The sequence below is a fragment of the Petaurus breviceps genome, unplaced genomic scaffold, assembly GCF_028583685.1.
Source record: "Petaurus breviceps papuanus isolate PSGF00001 unplaced genomic scaffold, PetGlider_PUasm1.0 38, whole genome shotgun sequence".
Taxonomy (NCBI): domain Eukaryota; kingdom Metazoa; phylum Chordata; class Mammalia; order Diprotodontia; family Petauridae; genus Petaurus; species Petaurus breviceps.
Window position 1 is genome coordinate 86,216,097 of NW_027186304.1, and position 11,963 is coordinate 86,228,059.

Here is an 11,963-nt window from a genome sequence, read left to right on the forward strand (position 1 = left end):
TGTCTAAGTAGGCATGTGATGAATATTTTTTGAATGAATGAAGAGGGGGAAGTAAAAAGAGAAAGAGATTGTGAAGTCAGCAATATGGCAACAGTAATGTTGCAAATTCAGAGTCAGAATTAGTGTTCTCACTACTTCCCTACATATTAGTTGATTTTACCTTAAAGGTGAGATTAGTAAGAAGAGGTGTTGTTTTCACTAGAGAGAAGCAGCAGACTGGGAAACACAAAGAGTAATCTTTGTTCTCTTTCCTCTTCATTTTTTTCTTTTCTTCTTAATTTCGATCCTATAATAGCTGCTTCAAAGAAATCTCCATTCTAGTAAATAGGCTAGTATTTACTGCCTGTTGGGCCACGATTGAGTGAGTATGTGCTAATCTTTTATTTTTGTTTTAATCTTTCTTCTTGAAATAATGTAAAAATGTTTTCATTTCTTTTAGGCATTAGAATGAGATAATTATTTGTATCACTATATAAAGCTCCCCCTGGAAGGTGGACCACTAAGTGATAAATTATTTTTGGTCTCAGCAATTCAGTGACAACTGACTACTAAGGCCAGTATCAAATGAGGTATGGAGAGAGATGGCAACAATTTTTACTCGAGGGAAATAATTGCTGCCATAAAGTTGTTCCTTTTCTCTTGTTTTGTGTGAGTACAAGTAAATTCAGTTTGAATGAAGGAAAAAATACTGTGGACTATGAAAAACATACTTTTAAACCCGCAAAGGATTTAGAATCCTATGATTCAGAGTGGTGAAGTTTAAATATCACTTTAAAATGGAAATGGGATTGTTTTTCAAGAGTGGTTACCAGTCTTTGTATATGGAGGAAATATAATTAGGGCTGTTTAAAACATTCCATTTTTATTATCTTGCTTTGTGTAAGTACAACTAAGTTCAGTTTTAATCAACTGCAAAATATAAGACAACAGGGCTTATCTTTTATGAGTAGATTTTGGTGAATTATTTGTAACTCATAGTTTGAGCTTAAGAAGTGTCACATTGCAAAACTAGAACAGCTGTTGAAAATCCTATATTTTATGAGATCACAGCTTCTAAAAGGAAGGGTGTAATAGTCTTTAAATATAGAAATTGTGATAGAGAACAGATTCGGTCTTTAATTTTACATTTAAAAAATTAGCTATATGCTAGAGCATTGTCTTGTGTAGTTGCCTGCCACTTCTTAACTTATCATATATAATTATTAAGTGATGCTACCCTAGGGGCTAACAGTCTCATTTAGAAACAATTCAGATAAAAACACCAGCTGCGTTACTTTGGGTTTCCCTTTTATTATACTACATGCTTTCTTCTCTTTACTCTTATGGGAAAAGCACCCAGTAGACAGAGTGTGTTCAGGTTTATAGGGCAATATAAACACGTTTTCAGAATAGTACTGGTAATGGGAGGAATGACTGACAGATTAAAGGAAATGCTAGGAAGAGTTAGGGAGAAAGGTGGATAAAAACAGGACTTTTCTGAAAACCCAGAGATAAGGGATACCAAAAACACTTTTCAAAATCAGTCAACAAACATTTACTGCACAATAATTCCAAGTTATTGTCACCCACACTGGAATACAGAATCACAGAATCTCAGAATTGGAAAGGCTCTCAGAGACCATCTAGTTCAACCCAGACCTAAACAAGAATCATTACTCTTTCATCCCCAGAATTCCATTTAACACCTTTAGTGAGGGCAATCTGAATACTTTTAAAAGCAGCCCATTCTACTTTTGAATAGTGCTAGTTGTTAGGAAGTTATTTTTCTTAATATGGAAATCAAATCTCCATCTAAAATTTTTACACCTTTTACTTGTCCCCATAAACAAGATAAGTCTAATTCTTCTACATGACATCCTTCAGATATTTGAATGCAATAATTGAATTCAGTATTCAAATAGAGAAATATACAAATAACACTCTTATCTCCATCTCCATAACTTTGCAATGGCTATCTCTCCTACCTGGAATGCTCTCCCTTCTTACTTCTGCCTCTTGGAGCCCCTGGCTTCCTAATGCTAAGCTCAAGTGCTTTAGCTCATCTTTCCTGGTTCCCTCAGCTGCTGGTGCCTTCCTGTCCAAGTTATCTTGTCTCTTCATATGCTTATATGTATACATGTTATTTTCCCCAATAGAATGTAAACTCCTTGAAGACAAGAAGCAGGGCCTATTTCAATTTTTGTTTTCATATCCATATTATTGTCTCTTTGTTCAGTAACACTTAACTCTTCATGACCCCGTTGCCTGCATTCTCTCCAGTTTCCCTTGGAAACAGTGTTAAATTAAGCTTTTAAATCGATTCTGGACCAACAAACCTACAAAAAGATGGAATGATACAATTTTCCAGCTTAAGATAACCTAAAAGGACTTCAGAAAAGGTCTATCTCACTTGGGCAGAAGGGGAGTACAGCTCAGCATAGATAGTATCTGGGCAAGCCAGTGAGAGGCTCTTAACCACAGCAAAGATCAGCAACCAAAACCCCAAAACTCAGCAGGCCAGTGGCACAGCAGGCCAGCTGTGGGACCTCCAGCCCTAGAGCAGAAGTCAAACTGCCAGCCCTGGAACCCTTGGTGAAACAGGTGCGACAAGTTGGGGATATCCCAGTGCTGTAGGCAAGCCACCATCACCCGAGGCTGCAGAGCAGAAAGCCAGTGACCAGGCCCCTGATCCTGACAAAAATCTTGGAATACTGCCCCTGTACCTCAGGAAAGGAGCTCAACTTTAACAGTCATGAAATAGTCTAAAAATGAGCAAGCAATAGAAAAGAGCCCTGAGCATAGAAAGCTACTATGGTGACAGGGAAGATCAAAACACAAAATCAGAAGAGGGCAACAATGTCAAAGTGCTTCCAGGTGAAGCCTCAGGGGGCAATATGGATTGGTTTCATGCCCAAAAAGCCTTCCTAGAAGAGCTCAGAAAGGATTTTAAAAACCACATAAGAGAAGTAGAAGAAAAATTGGGAAAATAAATGAGAGTTATGCAGGAGAGAGAGGCAACAGCTTGGAAAAGGAGGGATAAAAAATGAATGAAGAAAACAATTCCTTAAAAAATACAATTGAACAAATAGGAAAAAAATCCACTTAAGAAAACTCCTTAAAAAATAGAATTGGATAACTGGGAGCTAATGACTCTGTGAGACATCAAGAATCAGTCAAACAAAATCAAAAGAATGAAAAAAATAGCAGAAAATGTAAAATACCTCATTGGCAAAACAACTGACCTGGAAAATAGACCTAGGAGACATAGTTTAAGAATTATTGGACTACCTGAAAGTAATGATAAGGAAAAAAAAAGAACCAGGACCCCTGGAATCAGGCATAAAATAAGAGTTGTAAGAATTCACCAATCACTTCCTGAAAGAGATCCCCAAATGAAAACTCCAAAGAGTATCATAGCCAAATTCCAGAATTATCAGGTCAAGGAAAAAATACTGTAAGCAACCAAAAAGAAGCAATTCAGATATTAAGGAGCTACAGTTGGGATTACACAGGACTTAGCAGTTTCTACATTAAAGGATCAGAGGGAATGGAATATGATATCCTAGAAGGCAAAGGAGCTTGTATTACAAGCAAGAATCAACTACCTAGCAAAACTGAGCATAATCTTTAAGGGAAAAGATGGACATTCAGTGAAATAGAGGACTTTCAAACTTTCCTGATGAAAAAGACCAGAGTTGTACAGAAAATTTGGTCTTCAAATATAAGACTCAAGAGAAGCATAGAAAGGTAAACAGGAAAGAAAAAAAATATTATTCAATAAAGTTAAACTGTTTACATTTCTACATAGGAAGATAATACTTATAACTCTTAAGAACTGTATCTCTCTTAAGGCAGTTAGATGAAGTATACATAGACAGAGGGTGTGGGTATAAGTTGACTTTAATGTAATAATGTAAAAATAAATTAAAAGGGATTAAAAAAAGATTGTACTGGAGAAGAAGAAAGGGGGAGGAAGAATTGGGCAAATTATATTACATGGAGAGGCACAAAAGACGTATTACAGTAAAGGGAAAGAAGGAAGGGGGTGACATTTGTTGAATCTTATTCTCATCTGATTTGGCTCAAAGATAGAATAACATACACACTAAGTTGGGTGTAGAAATTTATCTTGCCATATAGGGAAGTAGGAGGGAAAAGGGGAAAGAAAAGGTAGAAGGGGGGTGCTGACAGAAGGGAGGGAAGATTGAAGGAAGTGGTGGTCAGAAGCAAAATACCAGTGAAGAGGGAAAGGATGAAAGGAGAGAGAAAATGATAAAGAGGGGGAAAATAGGATGGAAGGAAATACATAGTAATCATAACTGTGAATGTGAATAGGATGAATTCTCCCATAAAACTGAAGTGGATAGCTGAATGGGTTGAAAACCAGAATCCTACAATATATTGCTTATGACAAACACATTTGAAGCAGAGACACACAGAGTGAAGTTAAAGACTGGAGCAGAATATATTATGCTTCAGTTGAAGTAAAAAAAAAAAAGCAGGGGTAGCAATTCTGATCTCAGACAAAGCAAAAGCAAAACTAGATCTAATAAAAAGCAACAAGGAAGGAAACTGCATTTTGCTAAGAGCAAAATAGACAATGAAGTAATATCAATACTAAATATTTGTTCATCATGTGATATAGTATTATTAAGTTAAATTAAAGAAGTTAATTAAAGAAGTTAAATGAGTTATAGGAAGAAATAACAACAAAATAAACAAGAAAGAAGTTAAGCTGATCCAACCATTCTGGAGAGCAATTTGGAACCATGCCCAAAGAGTAACCAAACTGTGCATACCCTTTGATCCAGCAATACCACTACTAGGTCTGTATCTATTATAAAAAAAGGGAAAAGGACCTACATGTGCAAAAATATCTATAGTAGCCCTTTTCATGGTGGCAAAATATTGAAAATTGAGAGGATGCCCATCAATTGGGGAATGGCTGAACAAGCTGTGGAGTATGAATGTAGTGGAATGCTATTGTGTAATAAGAAATAATCACAGGCAGATTTCAGAAAAACCTAGAAAGACTTGTATAGACTGATGCAAAGTGAAATGAACAGAACCAGGAAAACAGTATCAGCAACATTGTGTGATGTCTAACTATGAATGACTCAGCTCTTCTCATTAACACAATGATCCAAGACAAGTACAAAGGACTTGTGAGGGAAAGTGCTATCCACATCCAGATAAAGAACAGATGGACTCTGAATGTAGATTGAAGCATACTTTTTTCACTTTATTTTTTTCATGTTTTTTTTTCCTTTTGATCTGTTTCTTCTTTCACAACTCTGACTATTATGGAAATATGTTTTGCATGATAGCACATGTATAGACTATACCAAACTGCTTACCATTTTCAGAAGAGACCAATGCAAATTAAAACAACTCTGAGGTACCACCACATACCTATCAGATTGACTAATATGACAGAAAAGGAAAATGACAAATGCTGGAGAAGATGCGGGAAAATTGGAACACTAATGCATTGTTGGTGGAGTTGTGAATTGTTCCAACTATTCTGGAGAATATGCCCAAAGGGCAATCAAACTGTGCATACACTTTGATCTAGCAATATCACTACTAGGTCTGTATCCCAAAGAGATCATAAAAAAGAGAAAAGGACCCACATGTACAAAAATAGTTTGGGCAACTCTTTTTGTGGTGGCAAAGAATTGGAAAGTGAGGGAATACCCATCAATTGGGGAATGGCTGAACAAGTTGTGGTATATCAATGTAATGGAATACTGTTGTATTGTAAGAAATGATGAGTAGGCAGATTTCAGAAAAAACTGGAAAGACTTAGAAGAACTGATGTGGAGTGAAGTGAGCAGAACTAAGAGAACATTGTACACAGTAACAGCAATATTGTGCAGTGATCAAGTATGAGAGACTTGACTATTCTCAACAATACAATGATTCAAGACAATTCTAAGAGATTCATGATGGAAAATGCTGTCCACATCCAGAGAAACAAGTATGGAGTCTGAATGCAGATCAAAGTATACTATTTTCACCTTTTTGTTATTTTTTGCTTTTCTTTCTTGTGGTTTTTCCCCTTTGTTCTGATTCTTTTTTCACAATGTGACTAATGTGGAAGCATTTTTGAAGTGATTGTACATGTGCAGTCTATATCATTTTTCTTGCTGACTTGGAGAGGGAGAAAAACTTGGAACTCAAAATCTTATAAAAATGAATGTTGAAAGCTGCCTTTACATGTAATTGAAAAAATAAAACACTATTATGTGGGAAAAAAGAAAAATAGACACTTTGGAAATGTTCCCTCTTTAATTTTGATAGATAAAACTTCAGCATTGGATATAGAAAAAAAAGAAGTTAGGTCTTGAGAGGAGGCCTTTTCAGACATGGGGACTAGAATTCCATTGCCCAATTCTTGTCTCTCCAGACAGAGAGAATGCCAAATTATGGTCAAAATGGACTAGAATTTCATTTCCTAATCCTCACTGGCTCTGCCACTTATTATTGCTGGTATGTTGTTGTTTAGTTGTTTTTTCAGTTGTGTTCAACTTTTTGTGGCCCCCTTTGGGGTTTTCTTATTAAAGATCATGGAGTGGTTTGCCATTTCCTTCTCTAGCTCATTTTGCAGATGAAAGAAACTGAGATAAACAGTCAAATTATCTGTCCAGGGTCACACAGCTAGTAAATGTCTGAGGCCAGATTTAAATTCAGGAAGATGAGTCTTCCTGACTCCAGACCTGGCACTCTATCCAATGTACAACCTAGCTTGCATATGTTAAGTCATTTAATCTCTTTCACTTATATTTCCTTGTCTATAAAATTAGAGGGTTGGGCTAGATGGCTTCTAAGGTCTCTTCAAGTTCTACATCTATGATCCTATGAACAGCTGAGAGAGGCAGGAATTCACACTTCTACAAGAGAAAAATGAGTAGGTGGGTTTGGCTAGGACATAGGACTCCTGCAGTGGAGTAATAGGAGATAAAACTGGAGATAAATAGGGGCTAGATCATGGTGAGTTAGGGAGTTTTTACTTTATCCTTTAGGCAATGAGAAGCCATTGAAGGTTTTTAAGAAGTTAAGGGATTACCTGCCAAAAACAAAGTTTTAGGGAAATTGTTCTAGCAGTTGTGTATAGGCCCAATTTATTTAGTGTTAGGTAGATTGGGGGCAGTTGCAGTAAAACAAGGATAGGGTCATGTGGAGTAGGGTGATGCCAGTGAGAATGGAATGGAAGAAAAGGAAACAAAACCGTTATAAATTAAGAACTGACAGAACCCAAGTGGAGTACATTTCTGTCACCCTAGTGATGAGTAGGTCAACCTGAGGGAGGTTTGAGGTGTGCTGAGGTGTATTTATGGAGGAGGAGATTCTTAGAACAAAGGTTTTGTTTCCAATCCTGGGTGGACCCCATCCTCCTCAGAAGAAGACGATCAACCTGGACCAGGAATAGGATGAGACAGCCGGTAGAGAGATACAACCCTGGAAGCACAAGCAAAGCATGATTATGGTTTAAATATTGCTTATTTTCTCCCTCTGTTGTTTCTTCTCTGAGCAGATGGTTTTTTATCACATTATTTTCATTGCTATTGAGGCATTCACTTCCTTTGTCAAAATCTCTTCAAAGCAAATGGATAAAATGTTTGTTTTGTTTTGCTTTTTGGAGGGCAATTGGGGTTAAATGACTTGTCCAAGGTCACACAGCTAGTTTTTGTGTTAAATGTCTGAGGCCGGATTTGAACTCAGGTCCTCCTGACTCCAGGGCCGGTGCTCTATTCACTGCACCACCTAGCTGCCCCTTTTTTGTTTTCTTTTTAGGGTTAGTATACTTAATTTCCTATTTCTGGAACAGGGTGGGAGGGAACTAATACTCTGTTGGCCTCTGGAAGGGATTCTAATTGGACTACATTGACTTTTAATTGAGCTAAAAACTGAAAGAAGGAGAAGAGGGCAAGGCCCTCAGTTGAGTTTTAGAATCACCCTAGTACAATTTTTTTTTTAATATTTAATCACCAGGTAGCAATGATAACCACTCACCCAATCCTATTCAGCACAAAGTATAGGTGTCCTGGGGTGTCCCATGCTCACTCTGCTTGTCTATAATGTACTTTAGAATAGAAGTGCTGTGTTAGTGTTGTGCTCTCCATGGCTCTTAGAGTCAGCAACCGTCTATCTCTTGCCTCTTCTCCCTTTCTGGGGAAGTAACAAGTCATTGCAAATGGATATGTAGATTTGTAATGTTGGCCTAATGGGGTCATCTCTTCACAAAATCAAGCAAACGTGCTTGGATACTTCATACATTTGTTTTTATCCAGCATGGAATCAATAAGAAGATAAATAGTACATGATAACTTGCATGCAATGCATCATAAAAACAATAGAATATCTAATAAATTTTTGGCACAATGACCTACCTTAAATCTCAAGTTCCCTCAGAAAGCTATTTCAACCCAGGAGTTCTTGGAAACACAGTTGTTTAGTTCATCATTGCTGTACCTTAGTGAGTGGGGAATGGATTACCCACTTGAACTTGACTCATGCACCTATTAGAGTTAGTCTTTAAATGTTGCCAAGAAACTCTGTACCTGGGATTCACAGCATGGGGGTGAGGGTGGGTGGACTCCAAATCCAGTGAATAGGAATACAGAAGGGATGGTGCTCTCTCCAGTCTTTGCTGTCCTTTCTGTTAGCTCTGGTTAAAAATGACCAAACATTCACAGAGGTTTTGCAACCATTTTTAACTCCAAAAACACCAAAGGGTTCCCACAGGTTAAAAGCAAAAAGCTTTCTTTATTCTTTTGGGGGAGAGAAATTAGACACACGTGTCAGAGCCTCCTTTAGTAGGAGACCCGAGATCATGGGGCTAAACCTTGATTTATATATTTGTGGCTAGATAAAAAAAAAATCAAACAATATAGGTAGCAATAGTAGTGAGGCATAAGAGCAACCATGAAGCAAGGTTGTCTAGTGACAAAAAATCTATTCATAGGAGAGCTTCATGTCTGGACCTGTTGGTGCTTGCCCAAGTTCAGGGACCATCAGTACTGTGACTTAATTGCATCAGTGTTTATCCAGAGGGTGAGTGCAAAGGATTATTGTTATGCCAAACTCAGGGCATAGCTTGTTTGCTGGGCCTTAGCTCTGGAAAACATGGTGTCTCCTAATAGTAAAAAGAGAGGGGGTGATCTTGGATCCTGACATATCCCTCATAGGGATCTTTCATTTCCTCTGGCCGTAACTAATTCATCACTTACAAAGTAATGTAGTTGAACCCAATAACCAGTCTTGGCAAGAAGAAGTGGGCCATAAAGTGATTTGGCATTCTTCTTTCTCTTTTTCTCACCTTGGGTGCCATAATCCCTTTCTGCCACTGCCTCCTGTCACTTCCTGTTTCATACTCCTAGCCTAAAGCCACTGCTTTTCTGAATAGCAATGGAGAGGGGGCAGCTGTAGAGTGAGGACCATTACACATATGATAAAAAGGTGGGTTTTAATGACTGGAATGAATGATAACATTAAAAGAGGACCTGTGTTTGAATCCTATTTACCACCTGTCTAGTCTTGAGCAATTCATCTTACCTATTTCCTCAGCTGTAAAATTAAGATGTTGACTTGACCTTCCTCACCCACGACTCTCATCCAGCTTAATTCCATTTCACTCAGCCTATACCCTCCCCTTGGCCTTCTCTATTTGCACATGTTTTGGCCACCTGACCTACTTCACCTTGTCCTCCTATCCTTAGTACCTCTGACTCCAAGACACTCTCAAGGTTTCTCTGAAGAACTTCGGAGTCAATTGTGAAACATGGGAGACACTGGCAAAGGATCATTTAGCATGGTGTGCCTCCATCAAAGATGGTAGGTACTATGCTCTATGAATGAAATAGAATTGCAGTAGCTCAAAAGAAAATGTGAGATGTGCAAATGCAGAGACATCTTTACTCTGAATGTCCATAACTATTTGTGCCCAACCTGTGGCAGAGCCTTTCAAACTCTCATTGCTCTGATCAGCCACAGCTGGACACACTATGCCTTGTCTACAACACAGTGATCTCATTTTGGTCCTCTTTGAGAAGGAAGGACAACAACCAATACTATCTTCAGCCTGGCTCCACTCAGCTGAGTACCAATGCCTCTTCTGTGTCCTCTGCTTCTTTTATTTTCATATTTTTACCTTGAATAGGAAACCTTGTGAATTCAAGACATCTAAGGGTCTGCAGGTGAAGATGGAAGACTGCCAAAGTGACTTCATTTATAGAGGAAGCAGAAATGGCTTTATAGGAGGAAAATATTCTGCAGTATTGTAAAAATGATTTTATGTCCTAATGAAGTCTACATATTGGCTTCTGAATGGTAGCCATAATTACAAATTAAGTTATTGAATTCTGTTCTAATTATTCTATAAATGCATTCTGTGATTCTTTTTATATTTAGCATTTCTCTTTATTTGTAGGAATAAATCACTTGACACATACCAGATTCATATTTGTATATTGAGTAACTTTAAAAAAAATTCTCTCTACCCTTTTCCTTTTGGGAATCCATAGACTTGAATGATAAGAAAATCATTCCCTAGAGGTAAGGGACTGAACAAGCAGTTGTGACAGAGGTAAAGATGTCCTAGAGACAGTTTGTACTAGCTCTCAAGGGCCAGTTGTTGAGTTTTCAAGGTGAGACACCAGAAATTGGCAAATGCTACAAATCTATTTATTTTTATAGAAATAATTTTTATAAAAAATTGTTTATATTTTTATACTATTTATTTTTGTTTTGTTGATTATCTCCAGGGTGGGGAATCTGTGACCTTGAGGCCACATGTGGCCCTCTAGGTCCTCAAGTGTGGCCTTTTGACCACACTCCAAGTTTTACAGAACAAATCCTTTTATTAGAGGGATTTGTTCTGTGAAGTTTGGATTCAGTCAAAGGACTGCACTTCAGGATCTAGAGGGCCACAGGTGGCCTTGAGGCTGCAGATTCCCCACCCCTGAAACTTAAGTGAGGAAAAAATGTTAATAATGTGGATTAAACAGTGTGTTGTGTGAAATTCTCTCTCCCCCAGATGTAGATTGTTTTGTTTCTGTTTTTTAAGAAAAAAGGAATTTTATAGTTAAACAATCAAAACAGAAATAACAATTTTTTTGATTAACATAATACATGTACAGCTTTTTAAAATGAGTCTATTTTCATGAATAGGGCATACTATTCTAAAAGGTCACCCACATTTTTCCCCAAACCACTTCCCCAATATTTAAAAACAGGATAATGTTATTTTCCTTGATTGTTTCGACCCCGTTTTCTTTTTTTTTTAAGCAATTGGGGTTAAGTAACTTGCTCAAGGTTACACAGCCAGTTATTTCTGGGTGTGGTGCTAAGTGTCTGAGCCCGGATTCGATCCCAGGTCATCCTGACTCTGGGGCCGGTGCTCTTACTCGCTGAGCCACCTGGCCGCCCCTAGACCCCATTTTCTTGCACCAGAAGGAAAGTTTTGGCATTTAGAAACAAACAGGTTGAAATTGGTTTATATGACAGGATTGAATAAGATGCAGCAATAAATGAGCAAACGTGAAAAAATAGAGAGCTAGTTGTTAAATGTTTACAAGCATACCTCTAGACAGAGTGTCTCTTAATTTCCCTGCTTAGAGGTCATTTTTCCTGGAGATAAACCATATCACAAATGTAATGTCTGAGTTCAGAATAGGAAATGATGTAGTACTCTGGTGTATGTGAATCTAGCTGAGTGATTCCTTTATGCCTTGGGTTCTTAATCTGGGGTCCATGAACTTAAAACATTTTTCATAAAGCTATATTTCAATGTAATTATTTTCCTCTGTATTGCTATATAATTTATTTTATGCATTTAAGAACTAAACTAAGAACTAAAGAGTAATAGAGATGGCCTGTGTAAATGAATAAAGCTGGGAAAGGGCAGGAGACTGGGAACACCTACCAGTCCATTTTGACTTTAACAGAGAGTGTGTACAAGGGGAAATAGAATGAAAACAGGA